Source organism: Myotis davidii, unplaced genomic scaffold (assembly GCF_000327345.1).
Source record: "Myotis davidii unplaced genomic scaffold, ASM32734v1 scaffold332, whole genome shotgun sequence".
Taxonomy (NCBI): Eukaryota; Metazoa; Chordata; class Mammalia; order Chiroptera; family Vespertilionidae; genus Myotis; species Myotis davidii.
This window is the reverse complement of record NW_006285779.1, coordinates 1922197-1931048: the sequence shown is the minus strand read 5'-3', so window position 1 is coordinate 1931048 and position 8852 is coordinate 1922197. Positions and strand designations below refer to the sequence as shown.

The following is an 8852-nucleotide window of genomic DNA, read 5'->3' as shown; positions in this document are numbered from 1 at the left end:
CCCAGCTTGGGCCAGGGAACAGGGCTGGGGAGCCTAGTGAGAGGCAGGGAGCCTGTTCTTAGGGGAGGCACTCCATCCCCAGGAAAGATGAGGGGTAGGGACAGGGTCCCAGCACCTCTGGGTTCTTATTCCTGGTTCTGGGGTGAGGGAGTGCCCCCCACGTGCTCTTAGGCTACAGTCATCTCTGCCCTGCTCGCCTTGTCCTGATAGGCCATGGGCTGGGGCCAGCTCTCCAGTCTCCCCCAGCCTCCCAGCCCTCTGCCCCCTCAGATGGGTTTTTACATCCCTGTGGCCAGGTCCAAGCCCCTCTGTGCCTCAGCTGCCACCTCTGTAAAATGATTGATTGGGGAGGGGGAAGACTTTGTGTAACTCTTAGTTCTTTGGTGAGGGGCTGTGGAGGGTGGGGTGGGGTCTGTCCCAGCCTTGCAGTGGGTCTTCGAGAAGTCATAGTTCTGCTACGGGTCTCCCCAGTCTCTGACCCCTGGTAACCCCTTCTGGGGGGTGGGGGCCCTATCCAGTCAAAGGATCCATTTCAGAGGTAAGTACAGGGGCTGCCTGGCCTGAGGGTTGGGGAGAGGAAGCCACCCACCCACCCATCCATCCACCCAAACATCCATCCATCGTCTGTTAGTGTGGGGTAGTTACTGCCGCCTTTGTGAACTTGGGTCACTGTGATTGTGAATAAAGGTGATTTGTACCAGCCTCAGGGCTGTGTTGTGCAGTGTGGAGGGCTGGGGAGGGAGGGCCAATGTGTGTGTGTGTGTGGGGGGGACGGACGGGGTGTGTGCATGCAGTGTGGGGGCCAGAATGCCAGGTGAGCCTTGTAAGTTGAAAGGGAGAAGCCATGCCCTTTGGTAGCCTCAGGTCTCTGGGCTGTTGAGCAGCAGTGTTTGTTGGGGCAGCAGCGGGAGTCCATGAGGCCTGCTCAGCTTTCTCTTGGCTGAGCTGAACCCATACCTGGCCTGCACCCCTTGTGTGGTGGTGGCGCCACCTAGGGGCTAGTGGGAGGATGACAGGTCCTCAGGTCAGCAGAGCGTGCTGAGTTCCTCAGGAACAGGGCCTCCCATCCCTCGCCCCTGCGCCCCAGCGCCCCAGCCGAGCTCCGGTGGGTGGGTGGGTGGGTGCTGAGGCCTACACCAAATCGGTGGCACAGCTGGGCAGGAAAGACAGACCTCTGGCCTGAGACCTTCAGAGAAACTTTATAGATGAGCACGTCTGGCTGTCTGCAGAGGCTGGGGGTGGCAGATGGGATCTAGACACATGAGGACCCTCTGCCCAGCCTCTGCCTGGCCTTGAACAGCCATGGGCTGCTTCCTACATCAGGATGGCCCAGCCCTGTTAGAGTTCAGCAGAAGTTGGGAGGGTTGGAGGCTTCTCATCCCCCACCCCTCTGTCCCCAGAGGATATGGATCCTGTAGTTCATTCTGCACTGGGGATGCTTTTGCCATTCAGCTGGATGGGTTTTCTGGCATTAAGGAGAATGAAGAGGTGATTCTGTTGAGTTAAAAAGGTCAAAAACTTTATTTAATTTTCAGGGAAATACAAGAAGATGCATGTAAACATAAACAAAATACAAAACAAAACAACCCAAATCTTACAGTCTAGAAGCATGCCAAGTCATAGTATTTCTGCAGACCAAAGAGTCCCGTCAAAATGATAAAGGACACCTGGAAAGGTACAGGCCAAGAGGCTGGATCCCTTCCCCAAGGACACTGCGTTTTTGTGATGAGAACAATAATAAAAAAAACAAAAACCCACTATTAAAAATAATAGAAACATGGAGATAGTTTAGCACCACCATTGATCCTGGAAATTTTTTAGTGCTCAAATTGACTGCATTCAATTTAATGTCCTTTCCTTCAGTTTCTCTGCTGAGGGCGGAAGAGGAAACAACGTGACCCCCATAGAGCCCACTAGGATCTGGGAGGGAGGGGGGTTAAGTGGACACCACGAGAAATCCCCCAAAGTTCTGGAGCCGAGGCATCCAGTTCACATGCAACCATGCGGTCCACAAACCCACACTTCAGGGACCTGCCACTCACGTGTGCATCACTCGGTCACCTTCCTGCGAACCTCTCAGTAACTAGCAGCAAAACCCTCTCCCATCCTGTGTCCTGCATTTAAAGAAAACCTGTTGCAGAGAACAAGATGCAGATTCAAGAATGGTGGCTGTTTACCCTTCTTCCTCTGAAATAAACACTTAAGAGCAGTGTGTCTTGGTCATAGGCCACTAAACACGAAAGGGCATATCCATGGATGAGTATGCACTGTACCACCCCCTCCCCCCCACCCCCTGTCTTCTAAGTCACACCAGTGGGCAGGCTCAACCAACTGAATAACCACAGGTATCATCAGAGACATTGGAGAAGAACAAACAAGGTCGCCTCCCTCCCAGATGAGCTTGATGGTATCTGGACCCTGAGGTTCCAATTTGGGGGTGGCGGGTCTCTAACTACATGACCCTTTTGGTCTCTAGTCTTTGAGTTAAACAATTTGAGGGGTTAGCTGTGTATTAGACAAAAAGAGGTGGGCAAAACCAGCTGGGAACCTGGGAGATGGGTGAATATTCTGGATCCAGGGCCTCCAAACTCAAAATACAAGTTGTTGCTGGTGACTTACTCTCTCCACTGAGTAAATCAGTGACCGTTCATTAAGAACTTGCTAGGGACCGAGCTTGTGGCACAGCAAGTAGCGTTTCCTCTGGCCAGCTGCTTCTCCTCCAGCCTTATTTCAACCTGATCTGGCTGGACCCTTGTGTGTTGCATCACTAAATTCCCTCCTTACCTGCTCTCTTCTTCCTGAAACACTTAGAATCAACTTCTTCCTTCTTTTTAATAAAGACAAGACTCCAAACCCTCTCTCAGCCTTCTCACACTTCCCTTTCTGCCTAGACACCCTCTTCTGGAAGCCACCTTCCCAGAGAAGGGACGGTCAGTCCCAGACACCCAAACAAGCCACACATGCACATACTCATCTTGCCGACATGCCTCTTGCTCGTCTCCAACATGCTCGATCCATCCTTTTGCTTTAAAACAATTTTTTCCTCTCTCTCTCACCTCCTGAAGTCCAGCCCCATTAGCCAGGATGAAACTTGGGGGTGCAAAGGAGGGACCTTTAGCGCAGGGATCCACTCTCTAAGGCCACTAAATTCTAGGACTGGGGTGGGTGATTGTCAAGGTCAAGTGCAAACTCAAGATTAGAAAGGCAGGAATTGGTCAGGAAGATGCATGGCAATCTCAACCTTATAGGCAGGTTGGGACCAGGCCTGCCCAGTCTATAAGCACCAATGTGCCCAACTTCTTGTCTGAGAGCCCAGGTGCACAGGACAAAACAGGAGGGAAGCTTAAATCAGTGGGGCTGCTTTTCCTGAAATAAGGCAATAGGTCACTGACCCCCATCCTTCTCTGGTCACGGAGCATGAGAACCACAGAGGCTGCCCCAAACAGGATCATGATTTTGGCAGAAATCTCAGTAAGGTCAAGGGGGAACCCTTCACACTAGTCCCATCAAGTGACAGGGCCCGAGGTCTAGGCAGGTGCCGATGTACATGCACGTGCAGGTCTGCTGAGCTCACCGTGAGCAAGTTCTCGCCCTGACCATCCCCAGAAACAAGAGCTGAGGGCCATCACCCCACGGTGATGACATGCATGGCGACGGGTGGGAGTCGGCCTGCCGCGTAGCACACTCAGCGGCATCTCTTTTCCACAACTTCATTTGGGAGCCTGGGACGATGGCCTAGGCTGCTTCTGCTAGATCTGTTAATGCCAGTGTGAAGTTTCCAACTAAATACTTAATAAAATAATTACAAAAAAATAAAAAAAGACACATTGCACTCTCCAGCCAGAATTACGTGTGTGAATAACACACACTTGCCAGAAGCTGTGAGTCCCGTGGGGCCTGCCCAATGCCAAGGACTGTACAATGGAGACAGCGTGCCCGCTGGTTTTCTCTAACCCCATCCTACTTCGTAACAGTGGGAAGTTACACACACGCACGCGCACAGGCACACTTACGCACGCACACACTTTCTCAACACACAGCCCTCAAAAAAGTGAGGGAATCTTAATTCTTTAGTTATGTGGATGGTTCTCTTTTCCAGAGAGCTCTGCGTCAAGATTTTCAAAGGTTGGACATAGATGTAGATGCTCCAAGGGGAGAGACCCACACAGGGGGGCACAGTCCCACTTGGCACATAGATCCATATTTGTACAGAAATGCACCAAACGGGTCGGAGCAGCAAGCATACAGTACTGGAGGTGGAGGGGACACGCCAGCAAGGCCGTCCCTGGAGCCAGGCTCCAAGGGCTTGAACCCAGAGACTTCCCACCCTGCTGCTTCCTCTGCCCGTGCCAACTTAGGAGGCCGCTTTGGTACCTGTTGTGGGCAGTTCTGTCCGCAGGGACCTGGGTAGGCCCCTCAGCTGCTGCTCCGAGACCCTCTGGGCACTGACCGTTGGGGTGTTGAGCAGAGGCAGGGCTCACTCCTCAGCTGAAGTCACTGAGATGAACGGGTGGCCCAGGTTAGCACCAGGCCCAGCTGCAGGCTTGTGGAAATTGGTGTTTCACTGGGATAGGGCAGGGCTGAAGGCACCCACCTCCCCCAGAAAGGATTCGGTTACATCTAGGGTTCCTGCCCATAAACTGAACTGAGGTTACATAGTTTTAGAAAGACTCAAACATACATACATCAAAAGGATCATGGCCCAAACATCAGGAGACTGGGGTGAGCGAGGGCTGGTGAGTGACTGTTAGGACAGGTCTTTCTGAGCAGCTGGCTGGAAACCACGGAAATGAAAACAAGGAACAGTTCCTGGACGTCCTTGCTCTGCTCTGAGGGCAGGGGCCCCGGGAGGTCAAGAGCCCCATGCTACTTCCCTGAATCCCTTTCTTCTGGGTGGATGACACCCAACAGAAAAAGGGGCTGCCCTCTGGCGGGGACCCCTGACATCCTGCCAGGGGAGGGGGGCAGGCAAGGAGGGGAAAAGATCAATAACCTGGACCACCCCTCCGCTCCACAGCTCCCACGTCTCCCAGCAGCCCCGCCTCCCTCCATCGACAGACTGGGCCACCGGGTCTCCCTCCTGCCACCATCCCAACAAGCCCTGGCATCCCTCTCTTGATAATATTGCACGTTTCCTGTCTCTCAGATTGTTTTCATTTTCGAATGAGAATGCAAAGTATTTGAAGGGACTAGGGGAAGTGAGTAACCTTAAAGAAATAATATATTAGTTAAATACAAAAACAGGAAAAGTAGGGGTTACCTTATCTTTTTTCCCTTAAAAAAAATAAACTACCAAACCAAGGTCTAAACTTAAATAGTTCTACATCTACTCTGCAAATACTAGTAATATGAAAATAATGCTTGGCCGAAATTCCCTTGTCTTTTTTTCCCTTAGATGATAAGAGTAGTAACATGCCTTGCTGAGGAAAGCGATGGATAAATGCCAGTAAAATATGCTGCTCTAACATCTGAAAGTGATTAAAATGATTCTATATAATGCCTTCGTCAAGAGGGAGAAGAGAGGGGGAACGAAGAGAAGCTGTTGGGGCCAGGCTCGGGGTGGATGGGGCCGAGGGCTGGCAAGGCAGGGCCCGGCCACAGGTAGGAGCAGATGGCACACCTGCTGTTCAGGGTCACCCCTTCCTGCTCCCTCTTGCTGCCCCTGTGGTCCCTTGGCCTAGTGGAAACAGCAGTGGCAGGGCCAGGAAGCCCAGCCAGGCCCGCTGTTATAAAAAGTGGGAGAGAGATGAAGACATTTTTTCCCCCTTGTAAGAAAAGAAAAAGTCTTTCAACAAAGAAAAGCACCAATGATGCATCTTCAGGCATTATATAAACCTCAATAATGACCTCAGAAGGGCTCATTATGATTAAAGTTGCAGTATACAGCCACACAATGTCAGTTCACATTTTCAATCGTAACGAATGGAAAACTAGGTTTGGACACTGCTGAGATTTCATTTTTCTTTTTCCTTTTTTTTCAGGCCGATCTGGTTTTCCTCCAGATGGGTCAGAGCCCCAGGCCCTTCCCTCCTCCACCTGCCGCCAGCAGTACCTCCAGCATCACAAAGCAGCTCAGTAGCTCTAGGGAAAGGCCCTCTTGCCCTGGGTAGGGCTAGGGGTCCAGGGGCACAAGGCTTGGCATCGCCTAGCCATGTCTGAGAGGGACTGGCATGCACCCTTTTTTGCTTCAAGTATTAATACTCTCTTTCGGTTTGCAGGGTTTGTGCTGTGCTGTGAATTAAGGGGGTGGTGGTGAGGGGCAAGGGGCAAAGATGGGACATGGCAATCCCTGTTCACTGCCCACATCTCCATGCTGTCACCAGGTGGCAGCATTCCCCACTTTCCCTGGATGCCTGAGCAACTCCCAGCCATCCTCGGGGCTGGATGTCCCAATGTAAACATGATGACCACACAATAAGCTCGAAGGGGGGTGGGTAGGAGTGCCAGGATGGATGCCGTGGGGAGGTCTGCCAGTAAACTTAGCCGTGTGATTTTGGGAGTCATTTCCTGTCCTTGGGCTGCAATAACAGGAGGGGATGGGATGGAGTGACCTTTGAGGTCACTTTTAATGACCATCACTTAGAGCACTGGGGATCAAGGGTAGAGGGCCCTTGAGGGGCAGGGGAATGCGGGCCCTGGCGGTGGTAGAGAGCCCCACAGGGCAGTCGAGGCCGTGAGGAAGGGCAGGGGAAGGCAGGCTCTGGGGAGCACTGTGGTCCAGTCCAACTGAGATGCTCTGTGCTGGGCAGATGCGTCCTGCACTCCTTCCTGGCCTGGCTGTCGCGTTGTGATTGAACTGGCTCAGTGCAGAATTCTGAGGAGTGAGGCCGCTGGGGCCCTCCCCCTGGAAGATAGCTACGTGGAAGGTCCTTTAACCCGACAGTCACTCTACTTTTAAATTTATTTTAAATAATCATAAATTACTTTTTTTCTTTCAATAAATATGTGCTGCTTAAAAATGAGAAAAGTATATACTGCATCTTTAAGTAATGCACTTTGCTCTCTGGGTTTCTTTCCATTCCACCTTATTAAAGTGCATTAATTAAAAAATAATGAACCACTTCTTTATCATTATTGTTCAAATAAGTCCAAATAATATTAATATGAAGACACTAAACCACTACCATTAGTACTGCAATCTAGCAGATTAACTCAACATCCTGCTCTATTTAATACTGTCCAGCAGAAGAAAATAACTAATTTCCATCTTAAACAAACTCAAAAATAAAACAAAAGGAAACAAAATCTCACCACGGCCCTTTAACAGAGAACAGGAGCAGTTTGCTATAGCTGCCAGGCTTCAGTGTACGGGAGGGAGGACGGTCAGGAGGGGGCGCACGGGGCACGGAAGGCACAAGACCTGGGTCCCATGCTCACCTTCAGGCAACATCTCCGTCCTGGGTGGGAAGCAGGTGGAGAGAGAAAACACCAACCCTTGTCCAGGATTCTGGCAGCTGAGTCGGCGGCTGTGCAGCCTGACCTGTCCGAAGTCAAAGGCACGTGTGGAAATCCACTCCCAGCAAAGGGCGAGTCCTCGGGAAGCCGCTGGCTTCTGGAGGGTCCCCTCCGAAATGTCAATGATCGAAAAACCCGAAGTCGAAAGGGACTTGATTCTCTCGCTTCTCTCTTCTCGGGGGCACTGCCCCTCGGAACGACCAGGTCAGCTCCTGGTCTGGGGTCCTCCACCTCCTTGGTCCCTGTGGCATCGCCGGCAGGCTGGTGGTGTTTGCTCCAGTCTGGCCTGGGGGCCCAGTTGGGGGATCCCCTCAGGCTTTCGGTCCTACCCAGGTGGGAGACTGTACACAGAATGGCAGTCACCCAGCAGCCCGAGAGCCGCCTTCGCTCCTGAACAAGACCCTCCTCCCTCCTGGGCTGGGCTCGCACCAGAAGGTGGGTGCCTCGCGGTCTGGGAGCGGGGGGCTTCTCCGCCCCCAGCCCCTCAGGCACTGTCCACACAGTGGAAACCAAACGAAACGACTCCAGCTTGTGGAGGGGAACATGTGAAATACAAACAACAAACAACCTCCCACAAGAGTATGACAGAAAAGCCCACCCACCCCCCTCCTGTCCCCTGTGAGGCTGACCGTCCCGAGGCCCCCAAACAACCCCTAAAATAAGACCAAAACCCAGGGCCCAACCGAGAAGCCCCAAATCAATAAACCTCTCCCGAAACATGCAAAGAAACTGCCCACCCAGAAATATCCAAAATAAAGTCTGTGCAGACAGAGACCCCGGCTCTGCCCATCCTCCGTAAATCGGGCTGGTGGGTCTCCACGGGCGCCCAGCACTCTTCTCAAGGTCAGTGACAGCGAAGGAAGGTGGTCCTTGCTGGCACCTGGGGAACTGCTTTTTCTGCAACTAACAGACACGGACAGTGGCCTGGCCACGGACAGGCTGAGCTCACAGGAGATGCCTCCAAGCCCCAAAGCCAGAGGTGTCTTCTACCACACCACCCGTGCTGGGTGGCGGCAGTCCCTGGGAGACCAGCACAATTCGCCGTTACGGTGAGGATGATACCCGGGCCACCCCTGGCGACAAGCTGCCAGCAACTGGAACCGGGCTAGGCTGGGGCAGGGCATGGAGGCCTCTAGGACCACATCCTTTCCAGATTTGCAGCCAAGGCACGACTGGACCTTCCCACTGGCCTGTCCCAGATGGTGCTGAGCCCATCAGTGAAGTCACCAAGGGGCACACATGGGGCTCAGCTGTCTCACATCTGGTCTCAGGCCTCCTGCTCAAGGTGGCCCCCACCAGACCCTCCCTTCCAGCCAGGGACAGCCTGGAGGGGAGTGTCCTTGAGGTCACACCTTCTGCAGGGTTTAATGTTGTCCTCCCCCCACCCCACCCCCTCC

At 52.8% G+C, this 8852-nt stretch overlaps 1 long non-coding RNA gene across 1 annotated transcript; it reads right to left on the bottom strand.

The window, feature by feature from the left end:
* Positions 1 to 1315: 1315 nt before the first annotated feature.
* LOC107181949 lies at positions 1316 to 8831 on the bottom strand. Its single transcript, XR_001512661.1, has 2 exons — positions 1599 to 8831; positions 1316 to 1494 (listed from the first exon to the last, which is right to left on the bottom strand). It is a non-coding gene; the product is annotated as an uncharacterized LOC107181949 (long non-coding RNA).
* Positions 8832 to 8852: the final 21 nt, after the last annotated feature.